Consider the following 27172-nt stretch of genomic DNA (forward strand, 5'->3'; position numbering starts at 1 on the left):
TTCTAACATCATCTGATAAAATTGAAATGCTTTGGGAATTATTTTGTCCTAGTTTTCCTATTAATTCATTATTTTGTTGCCTAATATAATCTATATTATTTACTAAGTCTCCGAATATTTTGTTTCTAGAAATTATACTACTATGAATATGGGTATCTATCCTATGCATTTGTCCATCGAATTTTTCTAAACCAATCCCTAAAGATATTAACATGTCTACGATGCTATTTAACTGAGAGTTCTCACTATGGACTACATGGTTAAATTTCCTGTCAAAATAACAACTTAAACTAAATTCTTTAATTATACTAACTTTCTTCTTCTAATCCTTAGGTAAAGATAAATCTAGGTATTCTATGTCAACTTCCATCAAGCATAACAAACTTCAATGCTCTCATATTTGCGAATTAATCTCTCTTTCCATAAAAATAGAGTTCTAAGATTACTCTAATATGTTTCCGGATTATCTTCCTTCCACTTAACATAAATTATATGTATTTTAATATCATTATTTACTATTTTTACTTTTCTTTGTTCTACAAAGCTTTCTGATCTTAATTCTAATTCTGCTTTAGCCCTTAGATATCCTTTAATTTCTATTAACTATATTGCTTTCCTACCTTTGATTTGATCTTCCAATTTTACAATTCCACCAATAAATTTCCTAAGAGGTTCCAAAAATAAGTCTACCATTTCTATTGGACTATTTAGAAGAAACTACATTTTCAACAAAAGCTACTACTGATACTACTGTATTCAGAAATTAAATTATTTTTCATCATATCTAATGTTTCCATCCTAGTGCTATGTTCTTCAAGAAAATAAAATTTTCTTTTAATCCACATAATATGCCTACTAATATAACCTCTTCTATCTGTTGTATATTTAATTACTAGAATAGATTCTTCAGATTCATTTAAATATCTAAATTTTAATTCTAAATAATCTTCTACAGTTAATAACCAAAGTGCAAACCTGTATCTAATTTGATCTTCTATTTTAACATTTATTCTAGTTAAATATTTTATAACTAATTTTAAATAAGGCTCTACAAATCAAGGAGGATTACTATTAATTATATCTAAGGGAAATAACATAACTACAGGCTCTGATACCAATTTTAAGACTAAATGACTTACTAGTCTTAATCTACCGACCTAAGTCAATGAAATATTATAGGAGGGGAGCCTAAGATCATTCTAAACTATAATTTAATGGTTCCGTGGTGTAGGGGCCATATTCTTCATATCTATCCCTAATTTCTCTTAAGATTTGATACAATAAATCTAATTGACAACATAAATTTATTCAGTTTTGTAAATCTACTTCTAACATATACTGGCATATTTATAAAGATAAATATTTCTAATATAATTATATAGCTCGACTAAAGACATAATTATAAAATTATAAATACAGAAATTAAAATGAATGAATTTGGATCTAAAGATAACCATACTAGTTCCATGGATTATTGCCATAGCGAAACCCAAAGGAACTTATAATAATATCTAATTTTCTTACTAAATTATTTATAGTAGAAACTGAAATAAAGACAGGAATAAAAACTAAGGATAACCTTACTAGTTCCATGGATTATTGCCGTAGCGAAACCCAAGAAAACTTATAATGATAGCTAATTTTCATACTAAATTATTTATAGTAGAAACTGAAACAACAACTAAAATGAAGACTGAATTTAAATCTAAATTTAAAAGAGCTATTTTTACTGAAGTAAAGTGGAATTAGAAAGACTACTTTACCATTAAAGCTACTGCAGAGATTAAACTAGTAAAAACTAAATTAGATTAAGAATTCATATTTTAAAAATCCGTACTTAGTACTCAAGAGAGTCTTAAGAGAACAACTTTCTTGCCACTGTCCTTCTTTCCTTTCCTTAGATTCATACCATACCTCTAGTGTCATAAACTCATGTTACAAGATTTTAGCTTTTCTCTTCTTACCAAGATATTAGTTTTTCTCTGTAAGAACAAGTTAAATAATTTTACCAGCATGTATTTTTTTTTCAGGCATCATACCTACGCTACTCTTTTCCTCTTCAAACGGTTCACTGCCTTAAACCAGGTTATGGGTCAATGGTCAAACCAGGTTCGAACCGGGTTGTCTTGGTCATAAATATAATATATATTTTTGTAATTTTAATTATATATAAATATAAAAAAATAATACATTATAAATTACTAAAAATTTAAAAAAAAAACAACAACAATAAAAAAATTCAACAAATAAAATAGGTTTTTTTTATTTATAAATATTAACCAGGATTCAGCAGAAAAACAGGGAACTGCTGAGTTTTTCATGCAGCCGGGGCAGTTCCGGTACCACGACATCACCTGCAGCTGAGGCACCACCATGGCTTGAAGACGTCTGACATTTCATCGAACTCCATAAACTGACCCATCTGCGTTGCTGCGAGATGGGCATAGTAAACAGGGGCAACTGCAAAGAACGAAGGCAACACATCAGACTAAAGTCATGCAATGAACACAATGAAACAAGCTTGCTTATGCATTAATTGATATGATTATTCACATTACAAACAAAAACAGACCTAGTAAGTAGCTTCCACAAACAAACCTCATGAAAGATTTCTATTTTACTAAAGTGATAATGCAAACCTCCGAAGTGTAGATCTTTTGGCATGTTTCACATGTGTACGTTGCTCCACGATCATCTCCCCTCTGCTCATCTGCACAGTAATGTTTCTACCTTTATTTATTTTACCTTTTTCTGGTTTTGTGATCCTGCTTCCTTCCCTTCCCTTACCAGCTGATACTAGTATGGCTGACATAGAAGTGAGAGAGAAAGACAAAGAGAGAAGGCAGAATAAAGACTAACAGCAGTGGATCCAGGTTCTCAGCGGATCATGGCCCTTCACATCCTTTTCCCGTGCCCTGTACTCGACCATGGCCCTTCTCGTCCTTTTCACCGGCTTCGCCGCTGTTCTCAGCAAATCCAGGTTCTTAGAACCCGCTTGCAAACTTCTTCGGGAAACTTGAGAATTTTAAAGCTGGTTTTTATATTTAGGGTAAAGTTTCATTTTTAATGAGTTCAGATCTTGGAGCTTATTTGTCGAATTTAGTGATTTCATTGCCTTGAGATGCTGAAGATCTGTTTTTTTAGGTATAAAGGAAGGTCGGTTCATTTCTCTGGCCCAATCACCAAAAATCTGTTTTTTGGCATGAATTGGTGGGCTAACTTGTTCCATTTGTTTCATTGCGCACTTCAAGCTACAACCAACATTTGAACGGGAGTGTTTAGGGAATCCCGGTACCATGTCTTCCTTGAGCAGGGAGCTTGTTTTCCTAATTCTGCAATTCTTGGATGAAGAGAAGTTCAAAAATACTGTTCACAAGTGAGTGAATTTTTTTGCAATGCCTAAAAAAATGGGGGCTTTATGTTGGAAACCTGATTCATATACAAACAACTGTTTTATTAAAAACATCCTCTAAAATCTCATATATTGCATTGCTTCAATCAGACTGAACACTTTACTGGTATGTGTTCATTGGTCTGTTTTTTTTTTCCAATTATGTTGGTGTCCAAATGAATGAATTTTAGGTTGGAACAAGAGTCAGGCTTCTACTTTAATATGAAGCATTTTGAGGATCAGGTTTTGCGGGGGAGTGGGAGGAGGTTGAAAAGTGTCTCTGTGGGTTCACAGAGGTTGAAGACAATCGATACTCTATGAAGATATTCTTTGAGATAAGGAAGCAGAAATATCTATAAGCATTGGATAGGTGAGTTGTTATGCTTGTGGTGGACTACTTAATGATTGACTTGTAGGTTGTTTAAGGTGTATGATTAATAGATCATGTTACCTTGCAGGCATGATCGAGCTAAGGCTGTTGAGATACTTGTCAAGGATCTCAAAGTCTTTGCTTAATGAAGAAAACGCGCACTGGATTTTCTGATGTGGTATTGGAGTACAAAAGACATCTTCCAGAATATGCAGTGACTTCTTCTTTTCATGCACTGGTTTTTATGTTGAATTTCCATACAAACTTTCCCTAGAAGACTAAGTAATTGGGTTGATTTTCTAGGTTATTCTCTCTGGTCCGTCTCACCCAACTAATATTTATTCACAAGATGATCTTCCTAGAATTGTTGTACGGACACTTTACCAGGGCTCTAGTGTTACAAGCTTGGACTCTCATCCCATTCAACAGACAATACTTCTAGGTAGCTGTTTGGCACTGGGTCTCATGAAAATATTGTTGTTTCAATTTTGAGTTAACCATGCTCTAATGTGCTATATGGTTACTGATTTTCTTCTTCTATTGGCATTTTGTATTTTGATAACATCTAGTTGGAACAATTGTTGGTGACATCGGAATATGGGAAGTTGGATCTCGTAAGAAGATAACAAACAGGACATTCAAGGTTTGGGACATAACGGCTTGTTCAAGGACCTTACAGGCGTGTTTACCAAACTGAACTCGATTATTTCTATAATGGAATACCATGTTCATGATCATGTCCTGTATTTCTAATAATTCTTAATTCCCCTCTAATTGGCTGGTTTGATAAATTTCCAGGCAACGCTAGTGAATGATGCCACAGTATATGTCAATCGATGTATATGGAGTCCTGATGGATCTATCCTTGGTAAAGCTAATAGCACAACATATTTATTTGATGTAGTTATCCTTTGCAGGCTTCTCGTCATCGCAATTGATTTTTGTTTATGGTACTGTGATTTCTTTTGCCTATGCTAAGATCTACTATTTGTTTTTTTTTGCTAGGTGTTGCATTTTCACAACATATTGTCCATATATATGCTTTTCTATCTAATGGAGAATTAAGGCAGCAAATGGAGGTCTGATGCATATTAATTTTTGAAATCATAAATCAAGAGAGCAATGAGACAATAAAAGCACACAAGATTTACGAGGTTCGGCAATGTGTCTACGTCCTCGGGGGTGGAGCAGCCGTAATCCTCTTATTCACTTGTCTCTCCTCACGGTTGAGTCAAAAGACTAGGGTTACAAATATTTATAAGTAAAAACCTAAATTTATCCAAATACAAACCTATTTGGATCCTAACCCTATCTCGGATCCTAAACATATCCAGATTCTAAACCTATCCGGATACAAATTACAAGATTATCAAATCATAATCCCTAACAAGATACAAATTACCCTTAGTATTCTATCAGGGCGTTTCCCCGACTCAACCTATCAAACCGATGCTCCCACAATATGACGGATGTTATCACGCCCACTCCACCCGTTCCCACATCTGCTAGTTTACTTGTGTATATGAGTCATACACAACAATCTCCACCTTGGCGAATATACCCATGAAGATATAAACCAGGGAGCTTCTTATCTTCCAAATAGGTTGAGTGCCATGTCTCTTTAGCATTAGAGACATTGATCAAGTCCAAGCAATGCTTGAACTTCCCTGTAGTGATTGCCTTTGATCCGATTTTTGTAATCGCAACAACAACTCCACCTACAACCCGTATTTCCCATCGCTGTGTAGATATTCCTAGCACTCCTTTCTCCTTTCATCACTATCAAACCATCCTTACTCACCGCAATGCAATCCTTTTTCGGTTTTATAGCCAAAACCGCTTTCCATGCAAAAGTACCCAAAGAAATCGATTCTTCTTTAATTCGGAACATGTCGAACATCACACAAAGTCCGAACAACACCATTATGCATCCGAATCTTGATCTGCCCTTTTTCGAAAGAATAGCTACAAGCTTTTATCATTGCCCATGTAGACAAAAACCAAAAATCCCTCGATTTGTATGAATCAAACCAGTCCTTGTTCCATGTCATGTGAAACGAGCATCCCGTATCCAAAATCCATGAATCTGAGGTTTACATGATGAAACTGAAAGCAGATCCCCATAACTACAATCTGAATCACCGCGTTGGATCACATTAGCAAACTGTGATGAATTATTGTTCCTTTCATCAATCTGTTGCTTCCTGTTTGGACAGTCTTTCCTAATATGTCCCATCTATTGGCTCTTATAACATTGAATAGATCTTCTAACTCTGGGATTCCTTTTGCTGAAACCATCTTTCCCCCGCCTTCTCCCGCTTTCCCGGTTGCCTTTCACATACAACACTTCCGCTTTGAGAACCTTCGAGCATTATTTTTGCTTCCACTGATTGTGGGCTAACAACGCGTGAGTGATCTCATCTACTTTGAGCGTATCTTTCCCCCATGTGAGTGTAGTCACTAGATGCTCATATGAAGGCGGTAAAGAACACAGCAAAATCATAGCTTTGTCTTCATCTTCAATTACGACCTCAATTCTCTGCAAATCACTGACGGTGTGATTGAAGAAATTGATATGTTGTACCAGATCTGCACCTTCCTGCATCTTCAGGCCATACAGTTTCTACTTCAGATACAACTTATTTGTCAGAGATTTCGACATATATCGACCCTCCAATTTCCTTCAGACCTCCACCGAAGACGAGAGATCCATGACGTGATACATAACATCATCCGCCAAACACAACCGAATAAGTGCCGCCGCTTTTGTTTGTAAATCCAACCAAACTTGGTCTTCCAAATCTTGAGGCTTTGTCTCTTCCAATGCTTTCAACATCCCTTGCTGTACTAGCAAATCCTTTACCCTCTGCTGCCACAATCCAAAATTCCCAGTTCCATTGAACCTTTCCACATCGAATTTTGTAACAGAGTTCATCCTGCCAACAAAAAAACTCGCTCTAATACCACTTGTGGGCTATCAGAGCGAGTTCATTCTGCCATACACAACATTAATGACATTGCCTTTTCACATCCCAACAAGGTTTTATGTATAATCACCTGTGGTGATGATAAAACTATTAAGGTTAGTTTTGTTGATACTCATCTTTATGTGAAGGATTTTATTGAATGGGTACGTTTGTTATCTTTGATACCAATTGCATGTGATATATAGGTGGGGGATGCCACAATAAGACAACAGCTGTGTATATTTGAAGGTCATGAAGCTCCTGTATATTTTGTATGCCCTCACTACAAGGAGAATATTCAGGTTGTCTTTAGACTCTGAAGATGTTTTCATTAGCTTGAATTTTAACTGTTTTTTTATATTAGTGCATGTTAGTCTAATTTGTTAATTTGTTTTGAACACTTCTCCGTTGGTTGTAGGCAGTTGTTTAACGTTAGATTAAGGAGGCCTGTTGAGTTCAAACGATTGCAATCTTTTCTTGATGTCACTCACTTTGGTTTTGTACGCAGTTCATTTTCTCCACAGCCATCGATGGAAGAATCAAAGCATGGCTCTATGATTGTATGGGGTCTAGAGTTGACTACGATGCTCCTGGGCACTGGTGTACTACCATGGCATATAGTGCAGATGGATCAAGGTGAGGTTCTGTGTGAATTTTGATAACAATTGTTTATAAACTTGGAACCCAGTTCTTAGTAATGCAATTGTTTTTGTTGATCTTTGAATTACAAATTTGCAAGAGTTGACTATTTGTTCACATGTTTGTTTTTCATTTTGTATACCATCATGCAGGCTTTTTTCTTGTGGAACTAGTAAGGATGGTGAGTCGCATTTGGTTGAGTGGAATGAGACTGAAGGATCCATTAAAAGGACTTATTATGGCTTAAAGAAACATTCTTTCGGTTTCGTACAATTTGATACAACGAGGAATCGCTTCTTAGCTGCTGGAGATGAATTCATGATCAAGTTTTGGGATATGGACAATACCAATATATTGTTGACTATAGATGCAGATGCTGGTTTGACTGTTAGTAAAGTCATGCCGTTTGAGCTTGTCTTTCTTCATGTTATTCAAAGTCCTTAAACAATGAAATCTCCTTGTCTTTTGATTTGTAGGCAAGCCCTCGACTAAGATTCAATAAAGAGGGTTCATTGCTTGCGGTCACCACAAATGAAAATGGCATCAAGATCTTGGCAAATGCTGATGGACAACACTTAATAAGGATGTTGGAGACAAGGCCCTTTGTTGGAGAATGCGTGGAATATTTAGAACTTGCGGTTGGTGTAAAGTGATAACACGTGGAATACTTGGAAAATCTGTGGTGGTTTTGACATTATTAGTCTATAAGGTTTGTATTTTGAGAAATAGGTCTAGAAGGATAGAAGGATGATCCCAAGCACAACCTGTGTTGTAGTTTTACTTTTTATGTTCGGTATTTTTTTATTTTGAGACTAAATTTTTATCCTCTTTGATAAAAAAATTTAAGTATGTCCTTATTTATTTTGTGCTAAGTTTAGAACTTAAGATGAATTCACTAACTAATTATTTCCAACATGATATGCTTCCCTTAGGTGGAATCTGCAATCTCATGTATGATCCATCAGCAAAGGTTGGACTCAATATGTTATGTGCAAGCTAGGGAAAGATTTACTGAATTCAATTTGTTATACTTAAGAAATACTTCATTCAAACGTACTCAATCAATACTCATCAAGTAATCACTTAATAATTCAGCTCACTGAAATACTTTGGAAAATCACCAAAAGCAGTTATCAAATTAGATATGATATTCAGTAAAATTCCGAGATCTTCCTCTATGGAAACATTAACAATCAGTACAAGTATTACCTATCATCATTCATAAACCACAATGATCGAAATCCATGACATTTAGGAAAAGAAATGCAGAATTTAACAAGTTTGACAGATGAGAACAATCTCACAGAAACAACAAGTAATTGAATGCAAAAAATACTAAAAAACGTAAATTCCAGAAACCCAAGATAATTGGCAACCTTGTCTCCCTGCTCTTAATAACCTTGAGAGAAACTATAGCCGTCAACTTCCTGCTTCAAGTCTAGATAAATATGTTTTAAAGTTTTAAAAGATAAAATCTCACTAGAAAAATATCATCAAGATTCTTTATTTCAGATTTTATACATAACACTGAATTTTGTACCAAAAAAATTCTATTATTCTTTTATTTTTTACGAATTTTTTTTTTTAAAAAAAACCCCTGTTAGAGGTAGGGTTACATCCTTTGTTGTAACCCTGTCGCCCGGGGTTAGGGATATAACTATAAAAAAAATATTTTTTTAGTGATAATAGGTTTTTTTTTATTTTTAAATATGTTTAAATATTTAAAGATAAAAAAATTAAAAAATAAAACCTCACATAATAAATATTTAAATAAATAATTATGTTAGAAAGACTTATCTCGCAGTCGAATGATGCACAATCGTTTTGTATATTTGCAGTCATTGCTCTTCCGCCCAAGCGAATGACACCGACATCTTGTGACAAGACTGCAGTGGACGCACAATCTTTAGTTTTGGTATTATTCCCATACTAGGATGAGAGGTTTTGTCATTACGACCAGACTGTAGATTGACATAATGCATTATTAAACTTGGACTTTTGTCGCGTTTCACTTAGTTCCTTTTATCCGCTTGTTCAACAATTGATTCCATGACACATGATTGAAGGACAGAGCGACGAGGACAAATTTCATTTGTGTGACAGCAACTTTAAATTTTTTTTAAGTGGATAAACCACTTTTATTAAAATAAATAAAACCATACACTAGAATCAACCAAATACAACCAACATCTTTAAATATTCACTTCAATTTTACAGTGTAAAATATTTAAATTATTTTAAATTTTTAATTCACATCATAGCTTCGCTGTAATTTATCTTTTACTTTTTAAAATAGATTATTTAATTATTTTTATTAATTATATTTATGATTTTATTAAATAAATAATGCTTTAATAAAAATATAAAATATATAATGTTAATAATTAAAAAAATTTAATGAAATAATTGTGGGTCTTGTTTTTATAATATATCTATTATGAGAGATAGTTTTAGGGATGATGGGACTGATCGTGGTTCCCATTTTACTGAGTATAAGTGAGTATAACTAGTGAGAATGAGATAATGTAATACGCATGTAAAGAGTTTAATGAGTTGATAAGATGTCAGCTGGATATCAAATTTTTAGAATCAGTCTAAGGATTACAGATGCTCATTGTTGAGCAACTTTCCCTCATCTCATTGAGTGTTAATGAGTGGCTAGTTTTCAAAAATCTAAAAAATATAATGACCAAGTGATTATAATCCTCTTAAAATAATTAAAATTATTTTTAAAAATTATCAATATATTTTAAAAAATTTAAAGATAAAATTTGCATAGTGTGATAAATATGATTTTTTAATAGATATTTAAAAATAGAATCTCACTAGATAAATATTTAAATAAATTAATTATGTTAGAATGGGTTGTAAATCCGGCATCGGGGTTGCATGGCTTAGATGCCCAGCATGTAACCTCAAATCCGGGGTTAGGGTTACCTTCTAACTTGTAACCCTGGGCACGGAGTTATGGTTATATATATATATATATATATATATATATATATATATATATAAATTTCTTTTAGTGATAATGAGTTAGTTATTTTTTATTTTTTTAAAATATGTTTTATATATTTAAAGATAAAATTCTTATGAGCATTGAGTAATTAACCCCAGCATTGGGTTATTAACCTCCCTTTAGATTTTTTTTTAAAAAAAATTTAAATTTTCTATATGTTTTTTCATATAATGTGATGATTATAACTTTATCCCAAAATAGAATTATCTTAATTATGGTGATTTACAATTTAATTTTTAAATAGAGTATTAAATAATTAGTAATAATTATGATGGTCATTTGTTAATTAGCATAAAGCGAAGAAGTAATATTTACTAAACAATCTTCAATAATAATTATATAATAAAATATGACCCATCATCATTCTATTTATCTTTTTAATTATTTACATTATATATTTTATTAGAACATATGTATTTAATTAAATCTTAAAAATAATTAATAAAATAATTAACTAATATATTCTAAATTTATATTTCAAAATAAATATTTAAAATAATAAAATTATGTGAATAATATTAAATTATGAAGTTACTAACCCCGTGGTTAATAACCTTGATCTCGGGGTTATAAATCCCACTTCCAAGATTTTTTATTTTTTTAATTTTTTAATATTTTTTTTAACCCGAGCATCGCGGTAATTAACCTTAGATTTTTTTTTAAAAAAAAATTAATGTGTTAAAAAATTTAATCTCGAAAATAAATTATCTTAATTATGTTAGCATTTGCAAGTCTAAGAAATGAAGACATCAAATACCAAAACTGATCAAAATCAACATCATTCTCAAAACATTGGCTTTCCATAGAAATAATAGCTGCCAAAAAAATATGAATAATAAAAAAGAACCTTCAGAAATCCATACCATTATATGGTTGTCACTGCGGCATCGGGGTTGCTAGTACCAACTTTCTTTGTTGTAACTCCGATTTTGAGTTACTAACTCGGATTTATGGTTGTCACCCCCAGTAGGTGTGCATTTCTAACCAAAAACGTGCAATCGAGCAGTCAAAAACCTAATCGCAACCTTAAGGGTTGATTCCGGCTTTCAAAAATTTGAAAAATCGTGGAACCCGTAGCTCCAACTGCGATTCAACCCAGTGTTGAACCCGTGGTTTAACCTCCAGCTTTGCTTGGGTTGAACCGCCGGCTCAACCTCCGATTCAAGTTAAATCAAAATATCATATATATATATATATATATATATATATATATATATATATATATATATATATATAATATATATAACATAAATAATGTCATGAATGATTAGGTTTTTTTATTTTGTTAATATCATTAATTATTAATTAATTAAGTAATTACATGTTTAAAAGATATTTTTAAATAAATAATTAAAGATATTAACTAAATTGATTATTGACTAGGTTTGATTCATCTATATCTCGACTTTTATATCGTATCTGCATCTATACCAAACTTTCATCACTCATGCAAGAAGATAAGTTTATAATTAATTAATTATACTACAAATTATTAGTAATAAATTAAATATGAATTTATTAAAACAATTTAATTAATGAGGAATACTTAAAAAGTTAAAAAGAGCCTTTAATAGAGATTAATCTCATTTTTTTTATTTTTTCGTACTTTTATTGCAAAATATTGTTTTGAATTATTAATACTTTTATTTTTTAATAAAATATTGTATTAAAGTAATTCTTCTATTTTTGTGTTCATTTAATTTAAAATATTGAATTATTTAGTTTAACGAAAAAAACCTGAACAATTTGAATCGTCAAACTAGAATCGCTGAATCGAATCGCCAAAGATCGAGCAGTGCTCGAACTAAAACCGACCCCACTCAAGAATCTTGCCTTTTAAAAATTTTTGAACCGAAAACAGCATGATTCGAAACCGTGAATCTACTGAATCGTAGGCTATGTCTAACCCCGAGGGTTACTTGCAGAGGGCTATACCTGGGTGACATTGTGAAGGTCATCGGCTTTTACAATTCATTGCCTGAAGTCTAAGCATGCCAAGAAGACTATAAGAAAGGCCTGATTTAACTCCACCAGTTAATAGATAACCCTAACCTTCAAATGGAAATTATGGAATGGTAGAAGCCACATCCATGACATGATGAACCATGTTGATAAATATCTGTGTATGTTATATATAAATCATGATGAACCAACGGTTGAAATTCGATCACCATTTTTCCATAATCCCGATAAACTCTCTGCCTTGCAAATTTTTAGAATCTTCGGCTAGACGCAACCATACTATCCCTTCCATTCCTGCCCCCACAAAGCTCTTCGCTTATGCTCGAAACCATAATAATTGTTCTCTCTGTCTCTGTTTGATCGGAGAAATGGAGTTCGTACCTGGTCGATACCTGGTCGAAACCCTAGTAAGTGTTCTTAAGGCATCTGTGATAGCGTTGTGATTGGATTTCACTTTCTCTAGTGAGGTTGGTTGTTATTGAAGCATTTCGTTCAGTTTTAAGTGTTCATCCTTCTGTCGTTTCTTTTGCTCCGAGAGATTTCATCAGTGAGGTTGATTGTTTGTTTTTGTTTTTTTATGCCTTTTCAATGAGCAGATTGACTGTGGGAAAATCGGTTGTTTGATTTGTTGGAAATATATGGAGTTGTGTTTTTTTTTTTTTAACATGATTGAGAATTGAATAGGTTTTTTATGATATGTAAGGTGTGAAAATGTCGATTTTTGTTGTTGTAATTTCTATTTTAATTGGATCTATGAACTATTTTCATAGATGGTGGTCATTCACACAATGAGAAAGTTTGCCCCTGTCCAAAGGTGGCATTTTTAGAAACAAGTGATACTAATTTGGTTTTGCTCATATTTTATTTATGGTTGTGTTCACAAAATGAGAGCTAAATTTATAGGTTCATGACTTAAGTTCATTTTTGTAGGCTATAAAATGTCTGGATGCCCGTCTTGAAACCAGGCAGAAATACTGTTACACTCACCTTATCTCCACAGAAGCCAGGTTCTTATGTATTGGGAGTTCTTATAGGACAGATTGGACACTTGACTTTCTGATCTCATGGATTTTTGAAAAAGGTGACCCCCTGATAGCGATTTCACGAGTTTTGAAAAAAACCAAAAAAACCTGTTCTAATTAAAGGTAAGTTTCTCCACTGCATTACATAGTATTAGTTTTTTCAGTCTTCCAGGTTCTTATGTATTGGGAGTTCTTATGTATTCTCAAGCACTTGTAAGCCAGGTACTAAGCCAATTGTCTCACCTTCTGTAATGTTCTGTTTTTTTAACTTCACCAGCTAATTCTCTCCATTGGCAGAAGAGCTCAAATTCTGTAATTTTTGTAATGCTAGTCGATATTATATTGGATTTTTTTTTTTTAAAACTTGTGCAATATAGTATGGTTCTTATTCAAGTGTGTACATCCATCCTTTCTGAAATACTTGTAGAGTAGATCATGAGGAGCTGCTTCCTCTTTAGTTTGTGCATGGAATCCAGTGTTTATAAGAATACTTAATCTTTTTTTTTTAAGCATAATATATATACTTCATTCTTTTACTATTTATTAAGAAATCATACTTTACATCCATCCTTTCTAAAATACTTGTAGAGTAGATCATGAGGAGCTGCTTCCTCTTTAGTTTGTGCATGGAATCCAGTGTTTATAAGAATACTTAATCTTTTTTTTTAAGCATAATATATATACTTCATTCTTTTACTATTTATTAAGAAATCATACTTTACATCCATCCTTTCTAAAATACTTGTAGAGTAGATCATGAGGAGCTGCTTCCTCTTTAGTTTGTGCATGGAATCCAGTGTTTATAAGAATACTTAAGCCCTGTTTGGATACCACTAAATTCCATAGGAATGGTAGTGGTTCCTATGGAATTTAGTGATATGTAGGAAATCACAATAATAGGTGTTTGGCTACTATTTTCATAGTGTAAAAATACTGTGAAATCATAGGATTCCATAGAATTTTTAAAAAGAAGGTGTCATCAAAATATTTTCTCCCTTTGTTTTTCGGGTTAAAGAACTCGTCCCTCACGCCTTTCTTTCCCATCGCCCGCTCCAACGCCTTCTTCCCCCATCGGCCGCTCGAACACCTTCTTCCCATCGCCGACTCCGGCACATTCTTCCCATCACCCGCTCCGGCCCCGGAACTGCCAACGAAGTTCCTGCGGTTTGCCTCTCATCGGGATCTCGTCACTGGTGGCTTCTCCGGAGGTGTGTGAAGATATTTAAAGAAAAGCAAAGCGATCTCGCCGCCGCTTCTTCATTTCCGGCCCGAGCATCCTCATCCTCTCCAGCGATCTCGGTCCATGTCCTTCACTTCTCTTGATCTCTGCTCTCTGATCTCTTTCTTGGTTCTCGGGAATTCTTTTGGTGTTGATGCTTCTGAGATTGGCTAGGGTTTTTGTTACTTTTATATTTTTTGTGTTGATTGTTGGATGGAAGGATCATTGAGTTGGTGTTGTTTTTCAGGGCTTTGGTTCCCGTAACACGCGTGGTGCCACCATTGCGAATTTCCAACGAGGGTTTGCGAGGTACATGGATTATTTATCTTTCTTCTTCTTTTTTTATGAATTAATTGGTTTTTGAAGACAGTGATGAAATTGTTGGTGATTTAGTTTGGGTTTGAGCTTGAGTTTATGAAGTCTATTATTTCTTGAGATTATTTTCAAAGTGTTTAGATGGTTCTCATTTGTTTTTTTTTAGGTTGAATTAATGATGTTTTGTTTCTAGTTTATGGTACCAAGATTTCCTTGACATTGGATAAGGCACTGGTTTTTTGAGATTCTAATTATTTTGTAATTTTTCGATTATGATCTCATTGACGTTGAACAAACCATCCTTTTCTTGATATTATATTAGAAGCCGTGTGTTGATGGTGATCATGGTTTTTTTTTATTTATGAATCAGTTTGTTTATTTTGATGGTTCTTAGGTTTTTTATTATTTTCTTGCATTATTAAAGAACACTTAAGTGGACAAAGAACACACAGCATGGAGTATAATCCAAAACCGGGTTCCAAGACCTTGTTAATGAAAATTGCTTTGAAAACTCAATCTTGTTTTCCCTGAATGAATGACTGCTTGTCACTGATACTCAAAATGAAAACAATTCCTAGCCCTGATGATTCCCTGCAAACCAAATAGTAACAAACACTGCTCACATATTATGGTTCCTGACATAATGCTAAAGAGCCAACCATTTATAAACAAATGCCAAAATGAAAGCTCCATCTATCTGCTTGGCAAACCTGGAATGAAATGGTATAATATAGTGGTGAAATATACATTCTAGTCATTATTAAATATTTTTCTGAATTCTAACACATTGAATTTGATTAGCCTTTACAATAAAGGTAGATGATTTGCGTTTCACATTCACTCAGTTCAGTAGAAATGGCATCCCTCTAAATTAGTGCTCTCAAAGAATTTCACCTAGGTATGATGTTAAACATAAATTGAACTTGAGAAAGCAAATAGCGAATAGAAATTGGTCTAACATTGGTCCTAGAGGAAACAATTGGTTTTACTTGAGGATTACTTGCACTGAAACAAGATACCCATGATGTTACACAGCTCTGAAGTATACGGAAATAAACAAGCCATTTGATAGGAGAGTGCATGTGTGTGTGCTGCGAAATAAAATGGTACGCCACAAGAGTTAGAATGCATTAAGATATTAAGGCAAGCATACTCAAGACAGTTTACAGAGTGTTCACTTGTTAATAAGCAGAGCTTTGATAATAGCTCCAGTTGTTGTATCTTGATTTGAAGTGTAAGTCAAGATACAGCATCTCATTATAAGTTTGTAACTTGTGAAACAACTCTCAGACGAAACGAAATGCTAAAACCAAACACTTGAAACTGAATAGATATAGAATCTAAACTTACAATTCTAAAGTATGAAAGAATAGAACCCGGGCTTCTCTTTTGATAATGGAAAACAATTTCAACTTGCAGTGAATAAAGTATAATGTGCAAAAGTCTGGCACATCTAAACTCAATCAAATATCTGAAACCTTAAGTGATATAATGCAGTGGTGAAATATACATATTCTATTCATCATTGAAATTTTTTTCTGAATTCCAACACATCTGAATTTGATTAGCCTTTACAATCAAAGTAGATGAACATGTATTTCACATTCACTCAGTTCAGTAGAAATGACAGCCCTCTAAATTAGTGCTCTCAAGTAACCTCAACAACGTATGATATTAAGCATCAGATGAATCTGAAAATGGAAATATCAAAGAGAACTTGGTTTAACATTGTTCTTAGAGGAAACAATCAGTTTTTAACGAAGATTACGCATACTGAAAATTGAATCTATCTATAATCCTGGCACATTAGTTTTACATCAAAACCAAAATAAATAAATAAATAAATTGTCTTTTCATATCAAGCATCAAAAGAGACATTCTTGCTTGCAGTTGTATATTTCTTAGGAGCATTGCTCTCTGCATTCACTATTTGTTTCATTGACTTCACAATTGAGACAAGACTCGCCTTGACATACATTAATATGAAAAGTCATGCTTGATTGCATATAGTGAATAGTGAAATTTTATAAATAATGGCATCCATTTTGGCTTTGTACTATAGATGGCAACTCAAGAGAAGACTGACACAATGGCTAAATGGAATGAAAGTCATAAAGCTCATATAGTGAAATTGTTAGGCGACTATAATGTTCCAGCGTACCGTTCACAAAATGGATGGACTAAAGAGGCATGGAATAGAATATTGCATGACATGGTAACGAAATTCCCGAATTTAAAATGCACCGTTGTACAAGTTAAAGCGTTAGAGCAAGAGATGAAATAAATTTACAAGCTTCTGAAGGGGTTTACCGAATTGAGTGGTTTTGGATGGGATTATGAAAAAAATATGGTCGAAGCCACTGAAGAAGTTTGGGCACCACTACTCGAGGTATATATTTTTATCACATAATTTACAAACTTTATGCAACAATTTATGTTAATCATTTTCACCAAAATATGCAGAGAAATAAAGAAGCTAGAAGATGGCATCAAAAATCCTTTCCATATTCGAGCTTCGAAGAAGAAATCTTTCTCTTAAACAATTAGCAAGTGCTTGAAATATACGAGGCTCCATACGAAATTCACGCTTACAATGTGCGTTATGACCTTGAAGGATTTCTTGAACATATGCATCGCTGCATTAATATTGATGTATGACAAGGCCTAGTTTACGAACTTACGAGGAAATAAAACTTGGTAAAATGGTGATCATGAATTGGTCATCATCTTCATTAAAGCTTTCTCCATTGATCCGGATCCATATTGAAACAAAAGAGTTTGAGACGTACTGATTTAAGATGAAGAGAGATAAGTTTTACAAATGACGTAAGAGTGTTGACTTTTAAATAGAGAGATTGGTAGCTAGCTGGTTTTTAAAAAAACTCAAAGCAGCTAGTTTTTTTTTAAACTCTAACGGCTAGTTTCATTTTCAAATTTAAAAATTCCTATAGAAAAATTCCTGCGCACATCCAAACACTAATTCTGTAGGAATTTTTCCTGTAGTAAATTACGTAGGAATCATTACTGAATCCTATGGAATAAAATTCCTACAGAAAAATTTACTATGCAACCAAACAGGGCCTTAATCTTTTTTTTTAAGCATAATATATATACTTCATTCTTTTACTATTTATTAAGAAATCATACTTATTACACTATGTAAATTTTATCTTTAAATTTTTTTAAATATGTTGACAAGTTTTAAAAATGATTTTAGTTATTTTAAGAGGATTATAATCAATTTATTATTATATTTTTTTTAGATTTTTGAAAACTAGCTGCTCATTAAACACTCAATGAGCTGAGGGAAAGTTGCCATTAACGACATTTGTAATTGTTAGATTATCTTAAAATTTGATATCTATGACACCTCATGGTCATTATCTCCTAAATACATGTCGTTGATGGCAACTTTCCCTCAGATGAGAAATTATCTGATCTATGACACCTCATGGTCATTATCTCCTAAATACATGTCGTTAGATAATGTAACATGCATGTAATCGTTTTATAGCTGCTCATTAAACACTCAGATAATTTCGTCGACAGGTGATCTAACGGCGTAACAATGCTAACAAATGAAAGCGATTCAAAATACCCTTCTATATTTGTGACATGTGAACGAAAAGACGAAATTACCCCTGACAGCGACTTGTCCTGAATCCTAACCGTCGAACAAGAAACTGGGTGACAAGCTAGGCACAAATCTCAAAGCGTTGGATGTCGCGGTTTCGAGTCTCGACAGCTCAATTGGGGTGAGAGATTTTGCAAAGTACATCGAACCCCCGGCATCCCATACTTTCTGTTCTTATAGAAACCGTAATATTAATAGTACAGATATCTGATTTTATATTTAGTACGTTATAATTATTTGGAAGTATCCTATAATATAATCACCAACAATTTTAGTAAAAAAAAATATTTAAAGAAATTATAAATATCATGAAATAAATAAAACTATAAACAGCCACACAGAGAACCGAAGGTAAAAAAGAATGTGCAAGTCAAAGGGTGGTAAATATAAAATTTACAGGATGGGAGCGGGTGCCGCACGTGCGCGTGCCAAATGGCGAGGGTTTTATCGTGCGGCTCTAGTTGAGAGCGAGTGTTAAAGGGTGGGTTTCCATAGAGAGCGAGAGAGAGAGAGAGAGAGAGAGCTCTGCAGTGAAGATTGGTTCTCTGGTTCTCGGAATCCTCTCTGAGGTATGTGGTTAGGGTTTCTATGGTTTCGGTGGTGCTTTCTCTGCGTTTTATTTTGGCATGATCTGTGTTCGTTTCTGAGGTTCTCTCAAAGATCTGTGGATTTTTGTGTTTTTCTGAGTTTTTTTTTTTGGGTATTTATGTTGTTGATGGTGCTCTTTGTGTGTGGATTTTTGGGTTTGATGGTGTTGTGAGATGAGTGCGTTGTTTGGAGTTTGTGGGGTTTGGAGGGTTTCGGGTTTCGGGTTTCCGATGATGGTTTATGGTTGAATGGGTTTTATCTTTGATGAAGTTGTTTTGATTTTGGGGGGTTTGTTTCAATTAGTGTAGTGTTTTCTTGTTTTTGGGTTTTGGTTGAGATTTTTCGATGGTTTGGTCTCTTTGGAGTGAGATTTGTTTGGTATTTTTGGTGTTTTAGTGATGCTTTCGATGGATTTGCGTTTTAGAGTCTGATATCACGCTTTTGCCGTTTCATTTGAGGGTTTCGGTTGATTTTTACTCGATTATCGTAAGACCCTTCTGTGAACTGTGAACGCAGGATCGTTTTAATTTTCATTTTTCTGAACATTTTCTTTGAGGGTATGTTTGCTGCTGCATTGTTGTCTTTTATGATTCTGGGTGTTTTCCCTTTAAATGCAGAAAGAATTATTTTGGGATGACTTGCTGTTTCTTGATTTTTATTTGTGGCAGTTGAAGGTTGGTAATGGTGAAGATTTTTCCCAAGATACGGACGATGGAACTTCAATAGCAAGGTATTTGATATATTAGTTCATATCAAGCTCTGGGTTGATTATTTTCTCAGCATGCCAGTGCCAACCAGTTTTTGCTGTTGTATGATGGCAGAAACTAATTGAGCCATCGACTGTCGATCGCTGGGGGCAGTTGTAAACTTTTCTGCTCGTTGTGATGTACGAGGGCTGATAAGAGATGATTGGTGTTTTATTCTTGTTCTTTAGGTTGTGAGTTCCCGGGCATGTCCCTTAATTTCTAGGTACAGGGCATCAGTTCGAACCCAATCTCCAAAGGTTGAGATGATTGACTCTTTGTTCCCGGGGTTGCCTTCTTGTGCGGCAGTCCTATTTTCAAAATGATCCGTCAAATTTTACTGATTTGGGAGTGTTGGGATGCGCAGAGGCTTCCATTCCAGCTTTCGAACCACACAAGGAGGTCTCTCATTGAATATTGGTATGCAGTGCTTACAAAAATTGTAGTTGGCCATTTTGGCAGGTGTCTGTGTACATTGGGGTGTGTGTGTGTGTTAACTTTGTTTTTCATATAGCAATAATTGCCTTAACTTTTGTTTGCAGATGTCTCAACCACCATGATAGTTAGACCTGGCCCCGTTATAGACTTTCTCATAGCTAATCAGAATGTTAGAGATCCTTATCAAATCGGTTGGTCAAAAGTAAGTTGAAATTGAGTTAAAAGCTGCTATCTGTTCTGGTCTCAGCATTTTACCTAATGGTTATTTTCATGCATTGACAGGCAAAACGTATGCTATAGAATTGAAGGATAAAAGCTGCTCCTTCAAACACAGAATACAAGATTGTTGGTTTGAGCGAACTGCCCTGCAATCAGCAATTGTGAGTCGTTTGTGGTTGGCTTTATTTTTATGTGATGGGTGGTATAATTATTTTTTGTCAGGCTATTACAGAGTCTTCCTGCTGACCAATTATTTTGGTCAATCTTCCTTGCCTAAATCTAATTTCCTTGTCTTAGAAATGTAGAGTTGATCTTTGTAGTGACTCCTCCAGTCATTAAATTGGTTTAGCTTGTCTATGTACAATGTCCTCAATTGCTTGATATGTTGTCTGAGTTTCCTAGTACTTTTATTCAAGTGTCTAAGGCTTGTTAGTAGTCTCATGGGAACTGACTCAATTTTTGCAGGCTCACCCCCTAAGCAGAGAAGTGGGAGGAATGGGAACAGTGACTGTGGTGTCCAGTCTACTGAAATTACAGTTTTTTTGATTATTTTTGTGAAGATTCGTGGTGTAGAGCTGAGATATTCTGCTGATTTGCCATGCATCAATGTTGGGAAACCAAAGCGGCCTACCTTTATTCCCATAGAGGTAGGTTGGTTTGTTTATTAGTATCCTTCCTGTGCTAGTTATGTTTTCCATAATTTCTGGAGTCGTGATTTTGCCGCTTCCTTTCAGCTCCGCGGTTTGGTGTCATTGCGAAGGTACACCAAGGCATTGTCTTCACTTCAGAGATCTTCACTTGTGGAAAAATCTTGACAGAAACCTCAAGAAAGAATGAGTGTTCTCAGTGAGGTCAGTTTGTATTTGTTCTTGTTTTAGCTGACCTGTTATATTTTGACTGAGTGCATCTTTTTACATGCCATCTCTATTTCAGGCCTTGAAATACAATAACTATGATGCTGATCCCATGTTGTGTGCTTGTGGAGTTTCAATAGCCACACAATTTACGCAAATTGATGGACGTGTCTTATCAGCTCCTAGGGTTTGTTCGTCTGCTCATTTTGCACTCTTTGCTGCTGCATTGTTGTCTTTTATGACTCTGAGTGTTTTCCCTTTAAATGCAGAAAGAATTATTTTGGGCAGTTGAAGGTTGGTAATGGTGAAGATTTTTTCCCAAGATACGGACGATGTATTTGGTATGTTAGTTTCTATCAAGCTCTGGGTTGATTATTTTCTCAGCATGCCAGTGCCAACGAGTTTTTGCTTTTGTATGATGGCAGAAACTAATTGAGCCATGGACTGTCGATCGCTGGGCAGTTGTAAACTTTTCTGCTCGTTGTGATGTACGAGGGCTGATAAGAGATCTGATCGAGTGTGGGAATATGAAGGGAATTGTAAGTTGATGTTATGATTGCATAATCTGAACTATTCAAGAATTTTCTATGTACTTGAGATGTCCATATGGAGGTTTGTTACTCATGGTTTCAGACTATAGAGCAGCCATTTGATGTATTTGATGAGAACCCTTCTATGAGGTGTGGTACACCCATTGCTAGAGTAGAAGATATGTTTGAGCAGGTTAAGTCCAAGCTTCCAGGTGCTCCCAGATTTCTCCTCTCTCTCCTTGCAGAGAGAGAATTCTGACATTTACGGTTTGATTTCCTTCTACCACTCTTCTGCTACACTCTACATATAATGTTGGAAGTACGGTATTATCATCTTCACAACCCCTTTCCTGGACCTTGGAAGCGAAAATGTCTTGCTGACTTTGGCATTGTTACTCAGTGCATGGCCCCAACAAGAGTCGATGACCAATACATAACAAATGTGCTTTTGAAAATCAATGCCGAGGTGTGCATGCCTAAAATTATTCAATAAATTTTTGCTTGACACTCGTGTGTTTTAATGCCGTTTCTTTTTTTCCCCTTTATTTGGTCTGCAGCTTGGTGGCATGAATTCATTTCTGCAAGTTGAACAGTCACCTTCGATGCCTTTGATTTCCAATAGTCCAATGATTATACTGGGGATGGATGTATCTCATGGCTCTCCTGGGCAATCAGATGCTCCATCAATTGCTGCGGTATTTTTATAAATGGTTATATATTTTACGTCTTTGGAAGCTCAATTCCTAGATATTTTACTGTATGGATGTGGATTTCTTCTGAAGTCTTGTTTGTGATTTTTTCCACTTGGTGTTTTATTCTTGTTCTTTAGGTTGTGAGTTCCCGGGCATGGCCCTTAAAAAGTACAGGGCATCAGTTGAAGATAAATATTTAATGAAATCTTAAATATAATTAATAAAATAATTAACTACCAATATTTGAAATTTATCTTTCAAGATAAATATTTAAAATAATAAAAATATGTGAATAATAATGAATTATTACATCGTAATCAATAAAAAATAAATAATACATTTTTTTTAATGAAGATATTAAACTATATTCTATAATAAGTATATTATAAAATATAATCACAAACATTTCATTTATCTTTTTAATTATTTATATTTTATATTTCATTAAAATATATTTATTTAATAAAATCATAAATATACCATAAAATATGAGCCATTCAAAACACCAAAATTAATGGACTTGATTAATATCCATTAAATTTGATTTCCTTGCAAACTAATTAGCCAAATTGATGAAGAGGTATGGCCGTATAGATGTACTCTGGTGGCAGCAGAACAATACATGCTTGCTACTATATATGTCTGGTACGATAGCCAAAACAACTTCAGTCACTCTCACATCTCTCAAAGCTTAGCATTAGTTCCATCCAATTCTAGTTCAGGGAGTGGGTATCTGATGCAGGATCATGGGCTTGTTTGCAAAATCAACAAGTCGCTTTTGGGACATCACAATGGCCTCAGAGTGATACCAAAACCCTCCAACAAAGGCTTTTTATTGGTGATTCACTAACTGCTCTTCCTGCCATACGGATACTAAGAATCAATAAATCATCTATATTTATACCTTAAAATATTACTATATTAAAAATTTAATATGAACATGCCATGGCCACCAGTATGGGCACAAAGCTCCATAGTTTCTAGGCCAAAGATCACGCCTCATTAAAAACATAGATATATATATATATATATAAACACCGAACAACACCACTCTTGAGAGATAAAAAAAAAGAAAAGGAAAGAATCAATTGAATGCGGACAATGAGAAGTGAGATGCTGCCCGATGGATGATAGCCTTTTGTAATTATGACAAACCAAGAATTCCATCCAATATATAAATTTTGTATTTTGTATTTTTTATTTATAAATCTAATTTTTTTTTAGTGATAATAGGTTAGTTTTTTTTAATTTTTTTAAAAATGTTTTTAATATTTAAAGATAAAATTCTTATGAGCATTGAGTAAATTAACCCAGCATTGGGTAATTAAACTCCCTTTAGATTTTTTTTTATTTAAATTTTTTATGTGTTTTTTCATACAATGTGATGATTATAATTCTCATCCCAAATAGAAGTATCTTCATTATGATGATTTACAATTTAATTTTTAAATAAAACATTAATTAATTAACAGTAATAATCATGGGGGTTTGGTAATTAGCACAAAGCGAAGAAGAAATATTTACTAAACTATATTCGATAATAATTATATAATAAACTATGGGCCCGTTTGGTTACAAGGATTGATCCCCAAGGATTGGGGATCAATCCTTGTGGCATGTGCATACCCATGTTTGGGCATGCACCTAGGGACATGGGAAGGGATTGAGGGGGGTTGTATACCCCTCAACCCCTTCATACTCATCCCCCTCATTTTGGAGGGATCGAAAGACGCCCTGAGATGTTAACGCCATTTTTTTTACCATCTACAAATTAGAAAACGACATGCTATATGTTAATGATTGAATAATGTTTTTGGGTGGAAATTAAAAATGTTGTTATGGTGTGTATTTTTTTTAAAAAAAATATTAGATTTATTAAAATTTTGGTGATTTAAAAATAACTAAATTTGGACATTTATTTATTTATTTTAATTAATAATAATTAAATTGTATTTGTCAATTATTAATTTAAAATTTTATTTAAAAAATAAATACATCAATAACTCATTTAAATATTATTTATAAAAATTGGAGGCATTTAATAATTGTTTCTTTTACAATTAAGATACATTATTTAATTAAAATACTCAAGGGTACAAAAGTAAATTTACTAAAATTTTCCCCTATCCCCTCTCATATTCCTATCCCCATTCCCTTCAACCAAACATTACTTTTATCCCCATCTCCAATCCCCTTTCCCTATTCCTATCCCCATCCCCATCCCCTTCCTCTTCCCCATCCCCATATTCTCATTCCCTCTAACCAAACGGGCCCTATGACCCACAATCATTTCTTTCATCTTTTTAATTATTTACATTATATATTTCATTAAAACAAAAGTATTTAATCAAACCTTAAATATAATTAATAAAATAATTAACTAACAATATTCAAAATTAATATTTCAAAATAAAAATTTAAAATAATAAAATATGTGAATAATAATGAATTATTATATCATAATTAATAAAAATAATTAAATAATTCATTTTTTTTATGAAGATACTAACACCGAGATTGTGGTTAGTAACCCCGATCCCATGGTTACAAACCCCTCTTCCAAGATTTTTTTAATTTTTTAAATATTTTTTTAATCCCAGCATCGCGGTAATTAATCTCCCTTTAGATTTTATTCTTATTTTGAAAATTTTTATGTGTTTTTTTCATACAATGTGATGATTATAATTTTTATCTCAAAATAAAATTATCTTTATTATGATGATTTGGAATTTAATTTTTAAATAAAGTATTGAATAAATATGTAAATTCACATATTTTAGTGTGTTTTTCATACAATGTGATTATTATAATTTTTATCCCAAAATAGAATTATCTTAATTATGATTATTTGCAATTTAATTTCTAAATAGAGTATTAAATAATTAGTAGTAATTATTATGGGGATTTGGTAATTAGCACAAAGCGAAGAAGAAATATTTACTAAAATATCTTCGATAATAATTATATAATAAAAATATGACCCACAATCATTTCTTTTCATCTTTTTAATTATTTACCTTTGTATATTTCATTAAAAAAATATGTATTTAATGAAATCTTAAATATAATTAATAAAAATAATTAACTAACAATATTTAAAAATTAATATTTCAAAAATAAATATTTAAAAATAATAAAAAAATATGTGAATAATAATGAATTATTACATCATAATCAATAAAAATAATACATTTTTTATGAAGATATTAAACTATATTCTATAATAATTATACTATAAAAATATGATCACAATCATTTCATTTATCTTTTTAATTATTTAAATTTTATATTTCATTAAAACATATTTATTTAATAAAATCATAAATATACCATAAAAATATGAGCTATTCACAACACCAAAAATCAAAAGGAATTGATTAACATCCATTAAATTTGATTTCCTTGCAAACTAATCATCCAAATTGATGAAGAGGTATGGTCAGATAGATATACTCCGGCAAAGAAACATCACATGCTTGCTACTATATATGTCTGGTACGATAGTTCAAAGTGTGTTTTAACCCTCCGGTTGATAGTCAATAGCCAAAACAACTTCACCACTCCCCACATCTCTCAAAGCTTCAACTCGATCACAAAGTGATAAGATACTCAAAGAGTTAAAAATAGCATTAGCTCCATCCAACTCTAGTTCAGGGAGTGGGTACCTGATGCAGGATCATGGGCTTGTTTGCAAAAATCAACAAGTCGCTTTTGGGACACTCGCCAATGGCCTCAAAGTGATACCAAAACCCTCCAACAAAGGCTCTTTTATTGGTGATTCACTAACTACTCTTCCTGCCATGTAAAAAAAAAAGGAATAATACTGTACTTAGCCTTCTATTAGTCCTAATCTCTAAGCTATCTTGTAGCTCACATTCCCTATGTACTCCCTTGATTACCGCCCACATTTTTTTAGGATCTGAATAGTTCATGGTTCAGCAATATAAACAACACAACCAGCACCATATTTTCTGTGCAGGATTGCAACAATCTTTCTTCTCTGATTGAATTCTTTCATGGTATCAGAGCCTTTTCTTCTTCCAAAATGTCTCACCACTAGTTCTACCCTCATCTAAAACCATCAAGCACCATGATTTCAACCATAACCGGTTTACTCCCAAACGCAACCCCTTCGGCCACTTAATAAATATCAAGCTTGGCCATGAGAATTATCTTCTCTGGAAGGCACAGATGATGCCTTACCTCCGGAGCCAACAGCTTCTGGGTTTTGTTGATGGCTCCATCAGCCCTCGAAAAATCATCACCATGTCCACGAGAGTGGCACGACTCAGTTCCCAACCCAGACAGACGTATATGGTCGCAAAGAAGATCAAGCCATCCTCGCCGCCATTCTCTCATCCCCGACTCCGAAGTGTCTCTCAAGTGCTACTCTTAAACACATCTCATGAGGTGTGGATCGCCTTTGGAATGTAGATTTGCATCACAGCCAAAAAGCGCGGATCATGAATGTTCGTCGCCAACTCGTCACGATCCAGAAAAAGGGCATGCCAATGGCGCACTACTTTGGAAAGGTCAAGGCCTTGGGTCGATTCACCGAGCACCGCGGTGTT

At 33.6% G+C, this 27172-nt stretch overlaps 3 long non-coding RNA genes and 1 pseudogene across 4 annotated transcripts; all 4 read left to right on the forward strand.

Annotated features, from left to right (window-relative positions):
- Positions 1-2626: 2626 nt before the first annotated feature.
- Positions 2627-8154, forward strand: LOC120271855 (annotated as a pseudogene).
- Positions 8155-13468: 5314 nt separating this feature from the next.
- LOC120272032 lies at positions 13469-17534 on the forward strand. The gene is made up of 3 exons (XR_005540109.1): positions 13469-14897; positions 16966-17292; positions 17367-17534. It is a non-coding gene; the product is annotated as an uncharacterized LOC120272032 (long non-coding RNA).
- Positions 17535-19000: 1466 nt separating this feature from the next.
- LOC120272030 lies at positions 19001-21010 on the forward strand. 2 transcript variants are annotated; one of them, XR_005540107.1, is made up of 7 exons: positions 19001-19106; positions 19794-19855; positions 19947-20128; positions 20236-20288; positions 20411-20508; positions 20589-20686; positions 20991-21010. It is a non-coding gene; the product is annotated as an uncharacterized LOC120272030 (long non-coding RNA). The 2 variants fall into 2 exon arrangements; XR_005540106.1 differs by having other exon boundaries at positions 19947-20288.
- A 71-nt stretch (positions 21011-21081) lies between these two features.
- LOC120272027 lies at positions 21082-22737 on the forward strand. The gene is made up of 7 exons (XR_005540105.1): positions 21082-21172; positions 21260-21376; positions 21459-21566; positions 21649-21720; positions 21805-21918; positions 22013-22375; positions 22467-22737. It is a non-coding gene; the product is annotated as an uncharacterized LOC120272027 (long non-coding RNA).
- The last annotated feature ends 4435 nt before the right edge of the window (positions 22738-27172 follow it).

Source organism: Dioscorea cayenensis, chromosome 11 (genome assembly GCF_009730915.1).
Source record: "Dioscorea cayenensis subsp. rotundata cultivar TDr96_F1 chromosome 11, TDr96_F1_v2_PseudoChromosome.rev07_lg8_w22 25.fasta, whole genome shotgun sequence".
NCBI lineage: Eukaryota > Viridiplantae > Streptophyta > Magnoliopsida > Dioscoreales > Dioscoreaceae > Dioscorea > Dioscorea cayenensis.